The sequence below is a fragment of the Ursus americanus genome, chromosome 15, assembly GCF_024610735.1.
Source record: "Ursus americanus isolate L20-20 chromosome 15, mUrsAme1.1.p, whole genome shotgun sequence".
NCBI classification, from domain to species: Eukaryota; Metazoa; Chordata; class Mammalia; order Carnivora; family Ursidae; genus Ursus; species Ursus americanus.
In genome coordinates this window covers 52,381,862-52,398,301 of record NC_142141.1, presented here as the reverse complement: position 1 = coordinate 52,398,301, position 16,440 = coordinate 52,381,862, and the positions used below count along the sequence as shown (strand labels likewise).

General features: G+C 39.5%; 1 protein-coding gene across 1 annotated transcript in view; it reads left to right on the top strand.

Moving 5' to 3' along the window:
• FBXL7 (F-box and leucine rich repeat protein 7) overlaps positions 1 to 16,440 on the top strand; it is a 376,485-nt gene that overhangs the window by 337,649 nt on the left and 22,396 nt on the right. The gene's annotated exons all lie outside the window — the stretch shown is intronic.

Sequence of the window (16,440 nt, the reverse complement as noted above, 5' to 3'; positions counted from 1 at the left end):
CTGAGAGTTTACTCTCCTCTTCAATGAGCAGCCTTCCCTCCTTCTTGATGGACCCCCAAACAGCCCTACCGGGGATTAAGATAAGATTCTCCCTGTGTCATTTATCAGGAGGCTTGCACATGACTTCTAATCGTCTTCCTCACTGAAGAGCAAAAGCTCATGTTTCTTAGAAAATCTTTGAGCCGCAGAGATTTTTTGTAATAAACCAAAGTGAGGGAACGTAGGAGCATCAATGATATTCTTTGTGCTACCGCAGCAGCAGCCGTGGGTGGCTAGAATCAGCTGAAGTCTGCATTCAAGGTATGCCGGTGAGGTTCAGGTTCCCTAAATCAGCGGTGTTCCCACTCTCACCCCCGTTAGAACAGATGGGAGCTTTGAAAACCTCCAGTACTTAGAGTGCATGCCAGCCCAATTAAATCGTAATCTCAGGAGATAGGATCCAGGATCAGTGTTGTTTTAAATCTCTCCAGGTAATTTCAACGCACAGCGAAGTCTGCGAATTGGAGCACGAAACCCAGCATGTGTGAATGTCTGCAGGTGCACAGCTCTGTGTTTGATCATTGCTATCTCCAGGGCCCATTTATTCTTTCCTTCCACAAACATACAGTTTATTCGACAGCTACTCCAAAATAAAAACCAGGACTAAGGTTTGAAAAATCAAGCCACAGGGGCGCCTGGGTGGCACAGCGGTTAAGCATCTGCCTTCGGCTCAGGGTGTGATCCTGGCGTTATGGGATCGAGCCCCACATCAGGCTCCTCTGTTATGAGCCTGCTTCTTCCTCTCCCACTCCTCCTGCTTGTGTTCCCTCTCTCGCTGGCTGTCTCTATCTCTGTCAAATAAATAAATAAAATCTTAAAAAAAAAAAAAAGAAAGAAAGAAAGAAAAATCAAGCCACAAACAAAGAAACAGAAGATTCAACCAGGTGCCGTAACCCAGGTCAATTTAAGAAGTGTGGTGGAAGGAAGGTGGGCCATTTCTACGCGGAGGTAGATTTCTCATAGTGCTAACTTTGTAATGGACAAAAATTCTTGGGAATATTAGGCTTCATTCTCTCTTTTTAAGTAAAGAGCAGAACACTGACATAACTCGACTTCGGTATCTTCTAAAGATGATCTGAAAGTGCCATTCGACTTGAGACTCCAACAGGAGTGTTGGCTTCTTAGCCTTATCTTTCAATACGTAAACTCTGCAGACTGTAAACAAATTCAGAAGGAGATCGAGAGTTTATTAACTATTTTCTCATAATAAATTTGGTGACAAGAGTTTTAAAAATAGCATTACTGAAATAGTGATATATTTGAAAAAAATCGATACAATTAGAAGAATCCAAGAAATGCTGAAATTTATCATCTGTGCAGAGGGAATTCAAGCTGAATTATAGCCATATTATTTTTAGCGTTTTGTCTGCATAATTTCCCCTTTTCCTTCTACTGTTCTTGCTGTGACCTATTACCATTTGGATACTTCGACTGAGTTGAAACCGTTTTAAAAGACCTCCAATGGCATTGCCTAACTCATCACTTCCTAATTCCACCATATGCATTTAGGTATGTCAGAAAAGTAGACTCTTGAAGTATCTTCAAGTTCTCACTCAGGTCAGAGAGGTACTGTGACTTGTATTATTATTGTATTGTAATAAGGACAGTAGATTTCCAGTGATTTTATATTCCATCTTCCCCTGACGTTCTTCTCTGCCCTGATCAGAGTAGCATCTGTTGATATTAAGTCACTGCCTCTAACAAAAATCTTGGAAAGAAAGAGAAATCCTAAATATCATTTTCTAGGTCTTAGCATCCATTTATTAAGTGACTATTTTGTGCAATCTAGACTCTGCCATAAGAGCACATCAGGAAACAAAAGAAAGACAAACTCCTCTGAGCTTACTAGAGGGAGGCCCACAATTTAAAAAATAAATTAATGTGTTATGTGTCAGATGGTGGTAAGTGCTATGAAAGCAGATAAAGAGTGATCAAGGAGTAAGAGGACTTTTGTCTTAAAAAAACAAAATGGAGGTTTCCTTCAGGAGGTGACCTATGAGCAGGAATGGAGGGCAAAAGAAGTAAGTGAATGGAGTTGAATAAGGGTAGTATTTACACAAATAGAAATAGGACTAAGGGGCAGGGCTGGTGAGCACCCAGGGTGGCTACAGTGGGGCGCCATTACTTCCCGTAGTCCTGAAGGGGCAAGGGGTGGGAGTGGTGATATCCCTGCAATGGGGAGGAACACCAACAGGTTACAGATCGCTCTTCCTGCCTCCTCCTACTCTCCTGCCTCTTGCCAGTGCTTTCTGGCTGGAGGCCACGGAACAAGGGAGCCTGGGAGAAGCAATTCATAGAAGTCAGCATAAGAGCAGGGCACAGAGAGAACATCAGAGAAAGGGGGACAAATGGAGTGAGCCAGCCCACATTCTGAAGACACACTCCCAACTAGCAGGAAGGTTCTTAAGGAGGGCTGTGCTTAGCACATTCTAGGAACAGCAAAGGAGTCTGCAGGGTTGGGGCTCAGAGGGCAAAGGGAAGCCTTGTAGAAATCTGGGTCAGTGAGGCTGGGTGGGGGGAGGGATAATGCGGGACCATGTGGACTCTACCAAGCTTTGGCTCTCATCTTAAGTAAGATGAGGTGAAGATGCTGGCGGGGGGGGGGGGGTGCTTTAAGCAGGGGAGTCCATGGCTACTGTGTAGAAAACAGAGCTAAGGAGCTAGGATGGAAATGACTGCAGTCACCCAGAGCTTAGAGCGGAAGTTGAGACGGGAGATGACAGTAGTCTGAAATATAGCGGAAGCAGCAGTTCTTCGGAGAAGTGGTGAGAAAACCTGTTTTGTGCTTCTTGGGGTTTGTCACCTTATTACATCAGAATACCTTTTGTGACACTTTCGTTCATTTCGTGGACATTTATTAAGTAGCCACTATGTGCAGACCATGCATTCAGGTAATTCTCTAGCTCAAGGACAAGAGGGAGGGAGTTTTAGGCACTTGTTATGTGCCAGACTCTTCACTAAGAATTTGACCAAGGCTTTCTTGTCCATTTCATTTTCCTAACACGCAATGAGGCAGATACTGTTTTCCCCATTTCTCAGATTAAGAATCAGGGTTTAGAGAGTTAAAGGTGATTTGTGCAAAGTCTTTCAGCTGGGGAGATGCGGGATGGAAGACCACAAATCAGTGATCCCACACTAAACAGTGCCCCCATCAGCCAGGGATGTAAGACATGGACAGATATTGTTTATATGTAACACTTGACAGCCTGTCTTTGAATGCCTCTTTCAAAGAATGCTATGAAATTATGAAAAAAAGAAATGGTCAAAGTTAAATTTGTATCCATTGTAGGAAGCAGAACTGAGCGCCATACTCTGGGACACTATAAATCAGTACTGAGTTTATGCACACAAAGTGAGGACTGGTGGGGCCACAGAACTCATCCTCTAAACAACTCATTCGAATAGAGCAATTAATGTATACCCAAAAGAAGTTTACAATGAGCAGAGTACCTGTTGATTTTGAGTTAACCCACTGCATAAAGCATGGCCTGAATTTAGTGAATTTCTTTTAATCTTTTCTGCTCCTTTGTCCACAGGGCCCATCTGAGCAATAATGATATTGGGCATTCTTTTTAATATTTCTAATGGAGCATTAGGCCAAACTTAGTCAACTGGTTAAAATGGAATTATCCAATCATGATCAAAATAATTTAGGTCAAGTGTTTTATATTAGAAATTATATGTAAGCACATAGTGCTATGGAATAAATTATTTCTTTCCAGTGTACTGAACAAACTCAAGCTCCACACACACATTTAGTCAACAGCCATACGGAGACATGATCAAATTCACATTTTGGGCGAGAGTCCAGTCCATCAGATGGGGCGGTAGAAAAAGTATGTCAACCTTTGGAAAAGTTAGGTGTTTGGCCGCAGGCTGAGAGAATTCGCTAATACCAGTCACTGATGTGTCAGAATGGACTTCCGGAATATTTGGTCAGTTGAAACACAGCTGATAGAGAACATTCTAATAACATGATGGGGGCACAAGCAGTAAATATCAAAGACAGACATCGTGAATGTCACAAGAACTGTGGAGAGGTTATTGATTGATGGTAGGGACATGTCTTTACATAAGAAAGTGTGTTTCCTGTAGTGTTTTCTGTTTATAATTTAGGTGAGATTTTATCTAAAGCCTGTGGGAGTTACCTCTAAAAGATTCCTTCCAGGGATAAGATGTGGTCACATTTCAGTAGGTGTGTATAGCGTGTGTTATATCTTGACATATATTCATGAGATAGGGCTTCAACTGTCATGAACCTGCAGGAAAAGTAGATTCACGGAAGGGCAGATCTGGATTCTGCTCAACAACCATACCTCGACTCAATTCTAGTTGTACCGTAGAACCCAGTTAGAAGCTTCAGTGACGTTTTTAAAGGGTTTTTTTCTTTTGTATTAGAGTTAGACAGGGTGGATATTCATCTTTTAATAGGTGATAGCAAGTTACTTCGCAGAAGAGGAGAAAATATGCCTTCTGAACAGTTTAATGGCGAGTTATAAGAATTTGGATTTCACCGTATAATGTTTCAGGTATTGAACAATTTTTTCTATAAAATGAATTACCAAACTCTGAAGATCAAAGCATTTATATGTTTCAGAAGCAGTTCAAAATTATCAACATTCCAAACGATGTTTGTCCTGTCTGTTCTACTTGCCATTGTACCTACCTTCCTACCTATACTTGGAAAGATACAAATCAAAATGTTAAATTTATTATCTGTAAGCGAAAAGAGTATAGATACCATCTTTACTGTTTCTGATATTCTGTATCTTCTGAATTTCTAGCATGGGGCATGTATTACTTACATAATTGAAATTCTGTAAAGCTATTTGAAAAGTTTTTAAAAGATCTAGTTATTTTTGAAGACAAGAAAGCCAGTATCATGCTTAGCATAGAACATATGGGTTGGGGTATAATTGAAACTCTTACAGAAAGCCTTCAAAAAAAATCATTGAAAATCCTTAAGAGTTTTCCAGGAAAAAGAAATGTGAAATTTAATTGTAATAATTAAAGAAGATGCTATAAGCTGGATACATTGCATTTTGGTGGGTGTTTCATTTGCAAACATTAAAACATAGACATCTCCAATTCTTTAAATTCCATTATCTATAGGAATGATCATCTAATCCTGATACTTAGGACTTTTTTTTTTTTTTTTTCATATTTTTAAGCCCAAGGCTAATTGTAAAGTTGGAATTTAGGGCACTGAATTCAAGGTCAGCTGTGTCAGCCACCCTTTAATAATGGAGTCTTTACCTTGACCTTAGCTGTTTCCATCAGAAAGGTGAGAGCTCAGGTAGGGGAGGGCACAGGATGCCAAAATTGCTGGCCTGTCACCCATGCCTCCGTTCAGAGCCCTACTCCACGTGCAGTGGCTTAAACCACCAGTATGTTCTGAGAGCCTGGGATGGTCAAAATAGCCTCTAAAGTTACCAGTTCTGGAGATGAGAGGGTCTCACCTGGTGTGAAGATAATGGCCGAAGAGCCAATCAGCTCTGGAGGATCCAGAAGAGTGTGCTCCTAGTTCAGCTGATATGCCTGCATCACAGCTAATGAGAATAACGCCTGCCAGTTCTTTCCTCCTCTAACTCTTTGAAATGGAGATTACCTGGACAGCTTACTTAAGCATCTGTTGTTGTTGACAATCACCAGAAGACCAGCAGTCCTATCCCAAGGCTACTGTTTATTGTTCCTCTGTGTGCCTTAGTAACTCAATCTAAAATGGGGGAGCTAATTTATTCACCTTAATGCATTAAGTTGGGAAAAAAAAGGTAATAAAAGTGCTTTACAGACTGTCATGGGCAAATGCAATTTTTCCTAATTCAACAAATGTTTTTGCAGGGTCTTCTAAATCCAACAAATATATATATTAGAGTCTTCTGTGCAGTCACTCCGCTTGCTGCTGCAGGAGACAAAAAGAAAGAGGAGCTAAATCTAAAGCCTTTACTCATCCCATTTATGTATTTGGCAAATACTTATTGAATATCTCTTAAGTGTGAGATATTAAGATGGAAAATGCCGTGGTGATTTCAAGGAGGCAGATGTCGTAGGTTGATGGACCCCTGGAATCTCATGAAGAAGTACTTGAGTCAGCTCTAAAAAGATTTAAAAACAACAACGACATAATTTCACAAGATGGGAGAGGAGACAGTTTGGGTAGGGGAGACTTTAACTTAGATCATGCTCCAGGAAATAGTGGATAGTCTAATTTCTAGAGCTTAGGCCACAAGGTAAGTCCTAGCAGAAGAGGTTGAAAAAAATGTGTCCAAGCCCCAACAAGGCCAGCCTTCAGTGACTAGGCAAGAAGCTGGTTCTGAATGCAGCAGGCAATAGGGACGGCAATTCCAGATGTTGATTTAGGGATTGGGTGGACGACAGGTGTGGTTTATGATTGATCCAGATGTCAAAGTATCCACCAAGCCCACACAGCTCTAGTTTGTGGTCAGACTTGGGGATGATGTGTAAAGCCCGCTATCACCTTCCACTTCAGTCTCTCAACCATTGTTGGCTCAATGCATAGGGAACACTTACAGTAACTGGAAGAGAGTAAAAATTGCTACCCTTTCAAACAAAGACAAACACATGAACAAAGATTGATCCAACCAGAATGGATTCGAGTTTTAAAAGAAAAAAAGGTGTAAAACCCATTGGGGGATTATCACTATCATTAACCATCTTCCATCATGTCACTGTGACTTGTGCAAACGTAACAAGGAAACACACTGTAGAGCCAACGTGCAACGATAACACACTTAGAAGATGTGAGGCAAAAATAAAAAAGGTATCTAGCCAGAGTTTTGCACCCGCATAGACCCCCCCCATATAAATGTTTTCCAAACTCATGAATATAAAGGTCTCTCTTCAGCCTTGTTCTATATAGTTATCACAACTAAAGTGGGAGAAACCAGGATTCTACCCACATGCGGAGGAAAGACACTCACGTAGTGAATCCAACCCTAGCAAGGAACTTCACAAGCTAGAACGCTTTCCCAGATAGCAACTACCAGCTACCCATTTCTGGCAAAGCAGCCTCTTTCTCCCCAGCCACATTGGAAATTCTGTTGACTTACTTGAAAACACGAAGGAGAGATCATAAGCAACAGTAAACTCTAAACCCAGAGGTGATTTCAGGTGATGGAGCTGTGCCAGCCAGCAGCAAGATTGATTGATAGACACGTAATGTTTATGTCTGTAAAAGAAGGAGAAAGAGAGCGAGAGAGAGATCTTACATATCAGGCAGCAGTAAAAGAGAGAAATGAGCAATTTGACATGAGCATTCATCATTCTCAGAGGACATTTGTTCATTGATCCCAACAAAATTGTCCTTGGGCGTAGATCTGTGGAAAATGTTTTTATAGTAAAATTTAGATTTTAACCTCAAGCTAAAAATATGTGTTGGGTTAGAGCTTTCCACCTGAAATAGTTTCCATAGACACATGGATCAAACTCAATGTTTTCTTAGCTCAGCCAATCCATAATACCTGCAGCAGAGCTGCAGCTCAGAGCTGTGCTACGAACCTGGTTAATATCACATGCATGCACCGTGCCATTTTCCCCGTTTACTTTCCCTTTCGGCTGGGGGGTCACTTCATTGCACCTGCTCGTCTCCTGCCAGGTATTTCTTTTTTGGCCAGCTATTCCTGTTTCTTACAGGGATTGTGTGTTTGGGGCCTTTCTTTTTGAAGAGGACTGAATAATTCATAGAGCTTTCAAAGCTAAGAATATCCATATTTCTTAAGTATATCTATGTATAGATATATTTATATATAAATGTAAGATATGTGTATAAAGATTATATAATATATACACATATACACATGCTATCCATCATTACAGTATTTTTAACTCTAAATATTCTGAAATACTGTTCTGTTTCAAGGGCTCTGCTGAAGGAGATGATGCCATGTAAGATCATTTATACAGTGAAGGAGTTGTCATTGAGATAAACAGATTTGAAAAAGCCACTTTTTAATAAGCTTAAAATTTTGGTCTTGAGGGACTTGAGAAAATAATTCAAGAAACCAAAAAAATACAAAACCCTGGTTTTGCTCCAGCAATTCTTAAGACACAGGGAACAGCCACATCAATATACAATATTAGATCAGCCTGGAAGGGTAATGCCATGCAATCTGGCCTTACAATTAAGAGCTAGTTAGAGACCTGAGAGAGAAAACTGAACAAGAAAGAAGGAAAGGAGGGAGGGAGGGAGGGAGGGAGGGAGGGAGAAACAAGAGCCCATAAGGATCTTCCTACAAATGGAATTGGTAAGGAATGGAGCTTTTAATAAGCATGTTGATGATAATGAGCAAAGATAAGAAACTTATCTTTAATGTTAAAGCTACATACCTAAGAAATTCATTTCACCAGGAATGTCTTCGGGATCTTTCATGTAGAAGTTTTCCCCTGGTGCTGAGGATTAGAGAAAATGAAAATATGGTATGTGCACTCAAGAGCCAGTCTCCATGGGGGCTGGAAAGATTAATTGGCCATTAGAACTGTCTGGGAGTGATACTGCTTGGGGTAACCTCATGAAGTCTATGCCAAAAGACTATAATCAATTTCTTCTCCTAAGAAATAAATGATTGTTAGTACTTTGCATTCACCTGTCCTAGAGATATCCCCACTTGAACCTGGAATCACAGGAGGGTTTCTCTAAAGACAAAAATCCATTACAGGGACAGATAAGGGAAGTAATCCTCCCCATATTCCTAAATTGTAATCACAGTCCTTTCTCATATAGCTGGCTCTGCACCACCATGATTTGATCTGTACTGAAGAATTACAAAGAGGGAAAATATACTGTTTTTGATGCTCAGGTCTATAGGGTCCATTCATGGCGTACCAGCAAAACCAGCCGTGGTAAGAGAGTGACAGGTAGAGATACTAAGCAAGAGAATCACTTCCCTAGGACTTTGGTTTACCTGCTGAATTATATACTTTATAATTCCCAGCAAGCTTATTATTGTGGATTCCCTATTGGAGTCAAAGCAACATATGAAAATAAATCAAATGTATAAACTCTCAAGTTTTATGAGCAAGCATCAGAGTACTCCATACATACTTCTAATCAAATAACAATAAATCAACTAAACCGAAGCCTATAATTGTAGAAATTGAATCACTATTGACTGAAATGTAATTAATTTGGTTCAAGAAAGGAGAAAATCATTGTTACTATAACTTCTGATAATATTTATCAGCATTTGCACCTATTGGCTTAATTAGTAGATTTCCAGTTTGCTTTAGAACAATTTACCTCACGATTAGGGCTTCATTGAAATTAAAAATCGTTAGAAGGTAGAGTACTCTGGATTCTTACCGAAACCCCAGTTCTTTCAGAGTATCAAATAGAAACCTACTTAACTTCAAAGATGTAGGTAGAAAAACCATAGAAATCAGACATAGACTCTTTAATTGCCACTCCAGAAATATGGACTCCTCAGTGACTACTAGTATTTCTCAAAATCATGTACTCCCAACACCACAGTTCACTGCATGATGAATGCTGGAAGCACCTACTGTTCCCTCTCTTATTATATTTTTAAAATTAATAAGTCATAATTGATTTCCCCACAAGATTTTTCCTAAGTAAACTATAGAACATTAAAACAGGCAGGAAACTGGTAAAGCCAGAGTTTGGTCGTATCACTAAATTTCACCCAATGCATTACTCTTTTTGAGTAGAACCAAGGCCTAGACCATTCTCCCACGTCCAGAAGGATTTTTGAATCATACCCAGCACAATGCACTAAGTACTCAGCCATGAGTGTAAATGATGGGCTTTGCATTCTTAGTGACTTTTAAGCTGGGAGTGATTGCCATGCCTTGCCCTGTATTCTACGGGTGTATTTTTCCAGATTAATATCATTCACTTGGGAAAGCAGGTACGTAGGGAATTGTACTGCACCCTTCCAACTTGCTTTTGCAGATGATCAAATGTGATATGATTACAGGCTGACCAGAAAACTGCACTGAATTAAGAGCCCAAATCACTCCGTTCCATTGACCTTGCTTCTCCATTTTCATCCAGTTTACCACATGGGGAAGGTCCCATGCAGCTGCCTCTCATCTTGTCACTCCCAGCCTCCTCTCTGTGCCTGTAGAGTGCTCAGTGACACTTTTATATTGGTTGTCTTGCTTCCACATGGCTGTGCTTTTTCCCCCCTTACAGCATATGTTTAATATTTGAGATGGAACAGGATGTTTAAAGTTGGTGGCTTATCAGTTTGTTTTCCTTAGAAGGCACAGATGCCCTAACATGCGAAGTCCCAGAGCTCTTAATGTCCTCATAGCACAAAGTGCCCAACATTGCATCTATGTTTACACAATTATTATTATCTAAGTGGTCTGATGTCTGGAGCCAGCACGTTTTTGCCATTTGCTGCCATTATGTTGACTGAAGACAATTGAAAAACATACAAGGAAAAATCCAAAGCTTTGATTTAAAGAAAAAAAGTGTCCAGATGACTTGTGGAAGTTGGTCCAACCTAGCTTTCCACATGAGAGATACTTGATCTGCTCTATAATTCCCAAATATGACGGAATTAGCGATCATGGTATTTACAGCTTGCCCATGTTTGAGTGGAGAGCTTACTTTTTAGACGAGAATTTGCTAGCTTTTTTTTTGAGGGTTCCCCCATACATTTCAAGTTGGCTTAGCACAATTCAGTAGGCAGCAGTTCCGTGCGGTTTCTTCACCAAATCCGCTCAAGGAAGAGACGTCACAAAGCTGTGCTCAGGAATCCGACACCAACCGTCACTGTCAGTGCTTTGGGGTGACTTCAGCATCTTCCCCTCTGGTCTCCACGCGAGCATGGGATATAGTCTCTCTACAAAGTGGGAATAACGTTGGCAATGAAGGTTTCAGGTAGTAGGTCTAGCTCAGAGCAGAGCAAGCTCTGCAGAATTGACTAGTGACCTGCTGACCAAATGCCTAGGCTCAAAAGCAAAAGTGCTGAGAAAGAAAGACCCAGCAATCACCACTTTGATGATCACTGGGAGCTACCTGCAAAAATAGAACAGGTCGAAGGTCAGGCCGCTAAGTAAATACATCAAGGAGTAGAGGCTGTTTCAAAAGATATATTAAACTCCGTGCCTAACATTTCAGGAATAAAAGAGTGGAAAGTGAGATGTATCTAGAAAAGCAAATGTTTCTTAAGAAATCTCCCTCTTTAATTGAAGGATTCTGAAAAAAATCCCTACCTGGAGGCGGTTCTGCTCTCTGCATGACCCACGATGCCCCCTTTCCAGTATGGTGCCCTCTAGGAGCAAATTGTTCAATACAGCAATTGGGAGGAGGGCGTTAGGTGTAAGCACCACGAAGCTGATTAATGTTCCCATCCTTCGAGACTCTGGCACATTCCCTCCGGGAAGATTGACAGCTTCTTGGTTGATATGGTTTTATCTTTTTGTGGCCTCTGGCCTCTGTACACGCATGAAAACAGACTCTTAGTGGCAACAATCCTTCTTTCGTGCAAAAATAGGGAGGGGGTAGTAGAACCCAGAGTTTATTCAGACATTTGACCTTTTTTTATAAATGTGATCTTAATTCTCAATTTTCAAAGAAACATGAATAGATATTTTTATGGAATCTTCTATAAAAGAGATTATAAAACTTTGCAATGTAGCAATTGCCTTACTGGGTATTTTTTTTTCTATTTTTTTTTTTTTCTATTTCTAATCCAACTCAAATTTTAAAAATAGATTAGAGGTCAGAGTGCAGTTAATTCATTCAAAGAGGCCCAGAACAAGAACACTAGAATATACTTATGTCTTCTGTTCCTTTACTATCCAGGGATTGGAACTGTGGATAACAGCTTTCTCTGTATGTAACTTTTTAGAGTACATTTTTACATCCTACGGAAAGAAAAGGGAAGAATTGGAAAAATAATGGTTATTTTAGGGACCCGAGTTGAAGCTTGACATTGTGAGATACAGCACCTTGGTACGTCTTAAGGTAGTTGCCCCATTTCAAGGTACAATATGTTAGTTCCTCTAACCCTTCAGAGATACAGCTTTCTTTGTGTTTGTAATTTTCGTTCTTATCAGTTAAGTCACAGGACGACTTTAAGCATTGTTTTTCTTGGCTACTCTAATTTAAAGATGTATTCTTGTGTTTTGATATATTCTAAGATTTGAGCCAGATTTGTTCATACTAAGTTATCTGTTAGTCAAATGTAAATTGCACCAGACCTTTTTCTGACATTTTGTATACTCATGCACAGTGTAAACACACAAACCTCGTAACCCCGATATGAATACACAATGCTCTTTGTTCCCTATTTTGATTATGTAGCCAGACCAAACTCTAAAGAGAGGTAATTATAAACCTTTTGTGGATTTTGTGGCAAAAACAGAGGTTCCTTGTTATGATTAAGTATTAGGTCGATTATAGTTGTGATGGGTTGCTTCTAATTTTATTTAGGTCTTTACACAATTCAAATTGTATTTCCAGGGATAAAGGACAGCTCTGGTCAAAGCTCAAAATTCGTTCCAGGAGTGTAAGATACAAAATAGAAAGAGTTTCATTAATAACTGCATGTTCAATAGCTTGCACGTTAATCTTGGTCAAGATGTTTCTACATTTTTCCCTAAGAAAACAAAATCTTTATTTCATAACTATTTTACTGTATTTATGTGGATTATTTTTAGTAATTAAAAAAAAAAGTATGTCGTTTATTTAACATTACTGGCCAAAGAAGAATGTTAAGTAAAAATATCATTTCTTCATGGCTTGTGCTACTCTGTGCTCTCTCTGCTTGTAATAATCAATCAGCTCTATTATTTCCTAAGGCTCTTGACATGGCCAAAAGAGCCAAATTGACCATTTTGCAAAATGCTGTTTTAATCTTATTTGCCTGATCCATGAAACAACATGAAGCAATTTTCTAGCTATAAACCATGTTTTTTTGTTGTTTATAATGACCTGAAATTAATTCCAAAACAATAAAATATTGAAGTTTATCATTAAAATCTAAGATTAAGGTTCCATTTTCATGTTATATTCCCTTTTGAACCATTTTAAGAGGTTGGATCTTCTTCTCAACCAAAAAAAGGACTAATTTATTGTTTGGAGGCCAGCCTGCAAATAATCTGACCTAGGATAAGGAATTTCTTTTAAGATAGTTCCTATTGAGTGACCCAAAACAATTTCTACTTCAAGGCTTCTATCTGGTCAACCTCTGAAGAATGAATCTGAAAATGTTTTGTCATCATTGGTAATCTTTGCTTTTACTAACTTAATAGGTATTTTGAAACAAAATGAACAAATGTAAGAACAAAAATTTTTGAGGAAAACTCAAGCCAGCAACCTGTAATATAATGTCAGAGTGTTAACATTTGCTGGTAAAAATGAAGTATTTTGAGTTCCAATCTAAACTTATGAAGGGAGGCGAGGTTGTCCACCTCTGAAAGCAATAAATTCTCAGTAAGTGTTGGGGAAGCCAAAGGAAGAATTCAGCGGGCAGGATGGAGGGGATGAGCCCTGAGTTACCTCCCACTCCACTTGTGCCCCCATCCCCACGCTGACCTAAGTCACACGGTCAAACCTTAGCTTCCAAGAAGGAACTAGAACTGTAACCTACTGAATGTTTTACATCCTAATATATGAAATATCTTATAAATGATGAACCACAGTCTACCATTTTGTATGCTTCATGACTAAGTGTAAGCCTCAAAATTTGGTTAAAAGGGAAATAAAAGCTCAGGTTGTCCAGAAAAGCAGTCTTAAATAGAAACTAACTCCAAAGTATCAAATGAATACTTCCACCCCTCCGGGTTTCCAGCCTCCACCCCAAGCATATTTTTTTTTAATGATCTCAGGATTAAGTGGGAGCTTCCAACAGTGATTAATGCCACATGTTATAATTAGCAACTTACTTTTAGATTTATTGTTGTTAAGAGGTATATCCAATAAATAAAAACTTATAGATATCTTCCTAAAGAGGACTGTGACTCAGAAATTATGGACCGAGTGGAATATGGATGAATTGGAAGGTTGACAAAAAGTCCTAATTGTACAGAAAAATATTATGCAGTTGGAGTGGAGAGATTGCCCAGAAATAGGTTGGTGTGCTTGAATTCTACTCTGCAGGTAAATTTCCAAAAGATTATTATTAATTGCCTTTTAAATTGAGGGCTCCCTTAAAAAGTATGATTTAACCTTTGAAAAATAAGATAGTCTAAAACTGGAGCCATGAGCCAGCCAAGTTAAGTCCTGCCCCGCAAACCCAGGAGCCCATTGAAAAGCCAGTCTTTGTGCTACTGAGTATTGGGTCTATTCCTTGGGAAGGTCCCACCTTATAGGGTAGCCCTGGAATCTCAAAAAGAGATTATGAGCTGGGACTGGTAGAGCCGGGGAACTCCCCATGCAAAATGTATCCCAGGTCAATGCAAGGTGTCGACCCACCAAGCTGTAGTGAGAGCCTCCGCAGGTCAATAAAACAATATTTAAATATACTAATTTCCTTTCATTGTTGCCTTCTTTATTTGCTACTGTAGAGAAAATAAAATATTTCTCCTCATCATTTCGTCATTTGTTTTCCCAAGCACTTAAAAATGTAATAGGGAAATTGCATTTATGAATCAATATATCTGTAGTACTTAGAACAGTGTCTTGTATATAATGAATGCTTTACACATATTTTTACGTTGAGAGAAATCGTTGTAAAGAATTTAAACAACAGTGGATCATTTTTTCAAATGGCTGAGGAAATTCAGGGATTTGCTTTGCTCTGGGAACATTCTAATTAATTATCGATCTTACACATGTTATAAGTTTACCAGAGTTTTCTCTTTTTTCTCACTTGAAAGTTGGATTTGTGAGCTAGACTAGAGCCCCTTGTGAGGCCTGATTTCTGCTGTGAACTGAGAATTTATAAATTTCTCTTTACCAGAATCTAAATTCAATACTCTACCACATATTGCATGTTGAAATATGCAAACATTGGAATTTCATAGCTATTCATGGAGAAATAGGTGCAAGTATTATCTGACAATTGGAGACAGAAAACAATTAAGGCTGCCGTATAAAGTGCAATTTGAAGGTTGAATGGGATGGATTGCAAGGCTTTTCATGAAAATCTATGCGTTTCTTCTCTTGTCAAGACAAGAGCTGGCTCATTTCCCAAGCTTTGCAAAGCTATCCATAAGCTCTCTGGAGAACAGCGTATAAATATCGCTGTCTCTCCTGCACTGTGAAGAAAAAGCCAGTTCTGCTGATTATACTGATGTGTGAATCAGTTCTAGGGGGGAAAAGTTCCTATTCTATCCTAGGTAACTAAACGTAAACAGAATAAGTCTTACAATTCTGAGCCAATGTAAAAGTGTTACTCTTTTTTATTTATTGTGAGTTTTTATGCTTCAGTGTTATTAGGAGTGAACAGAGAAGTGAGTAATCTACAATAGCAGAGGCATTGGGGGGAAAAGCACTAAGAATTTGGCTCTGGGGTACTTTAGGTGATGTGTGCTGCAAGACACTGTTTTTATGCGTGCATGGGTCTTTCTAAATATCTGTGAGTAGAAGAGTGTCATTAAGCTGAGTGTGTGTACTAATTCAGCCTGAATTAAGTGGAGGGACAAAGAAAAAGGATCTAAAAATGAAATGTTGATAAAGGACAGAGATGCTCCAACTTCTTCCTCAATCGGAAGCACCTGGTTCCTCCAAGCAGTTCCTATTAATACTTCCAACAGCAACCGAAAGAAAACTGAAAGGGATCTGTGATAGGACCAAGCAAAGAACACTCCTTGTGGTGCACTAATTGAATGATTTCTGAATGATTCGCTGAATCCAGGTAAGACTCTGGAATCGCTTAGAGATGAGTGAGACCCCTCCTGGCCTCATGATGCTCACAGTCCAGTGGCAGAGAGACACTGTGTGAAAAGGGATACGATAAGATGTATTTGAATTCAAGGGAAACACTCGAAGTAGCTAATCACTTAGTCTGGGTGGATCTGGAAAGGTAGACAGAGAAGCTGACTTCCCACCTGGGACTGGAGGTATGACTAAGAATCTACATTTAGTCTGGGGGGATAGAACTTCTGGCCTCCTACACAGTCTAAAAAATGGGACTTTATTCCCTGAGTAGTGCCTAGTATAATGTCTGACACTTGGGAAGCAGTCAATAAAAAAGTGTGGAAAGAAGTGTGGAGGTTTCCTGGAGGTGTGGTTCCAAAGTACCACAGACCACGTGGATTAAAAGAGCAGAATTTATTTCCCCACAGTTCTACCATCTGAAAGTTGGAAAACAAGGTGTTAGCATGGAGGAGGGTCCAACCTTGCCTTTTTCAGCTTCTGGTGCCCCTAGACGTTTATTGGCTTATGACAGCATCACTCCAATCTCTGCCACCATCTTTACGCTGCCATCTTACCTCTGTGTCCATGTGTTTCTGTCTTCTCTCCCT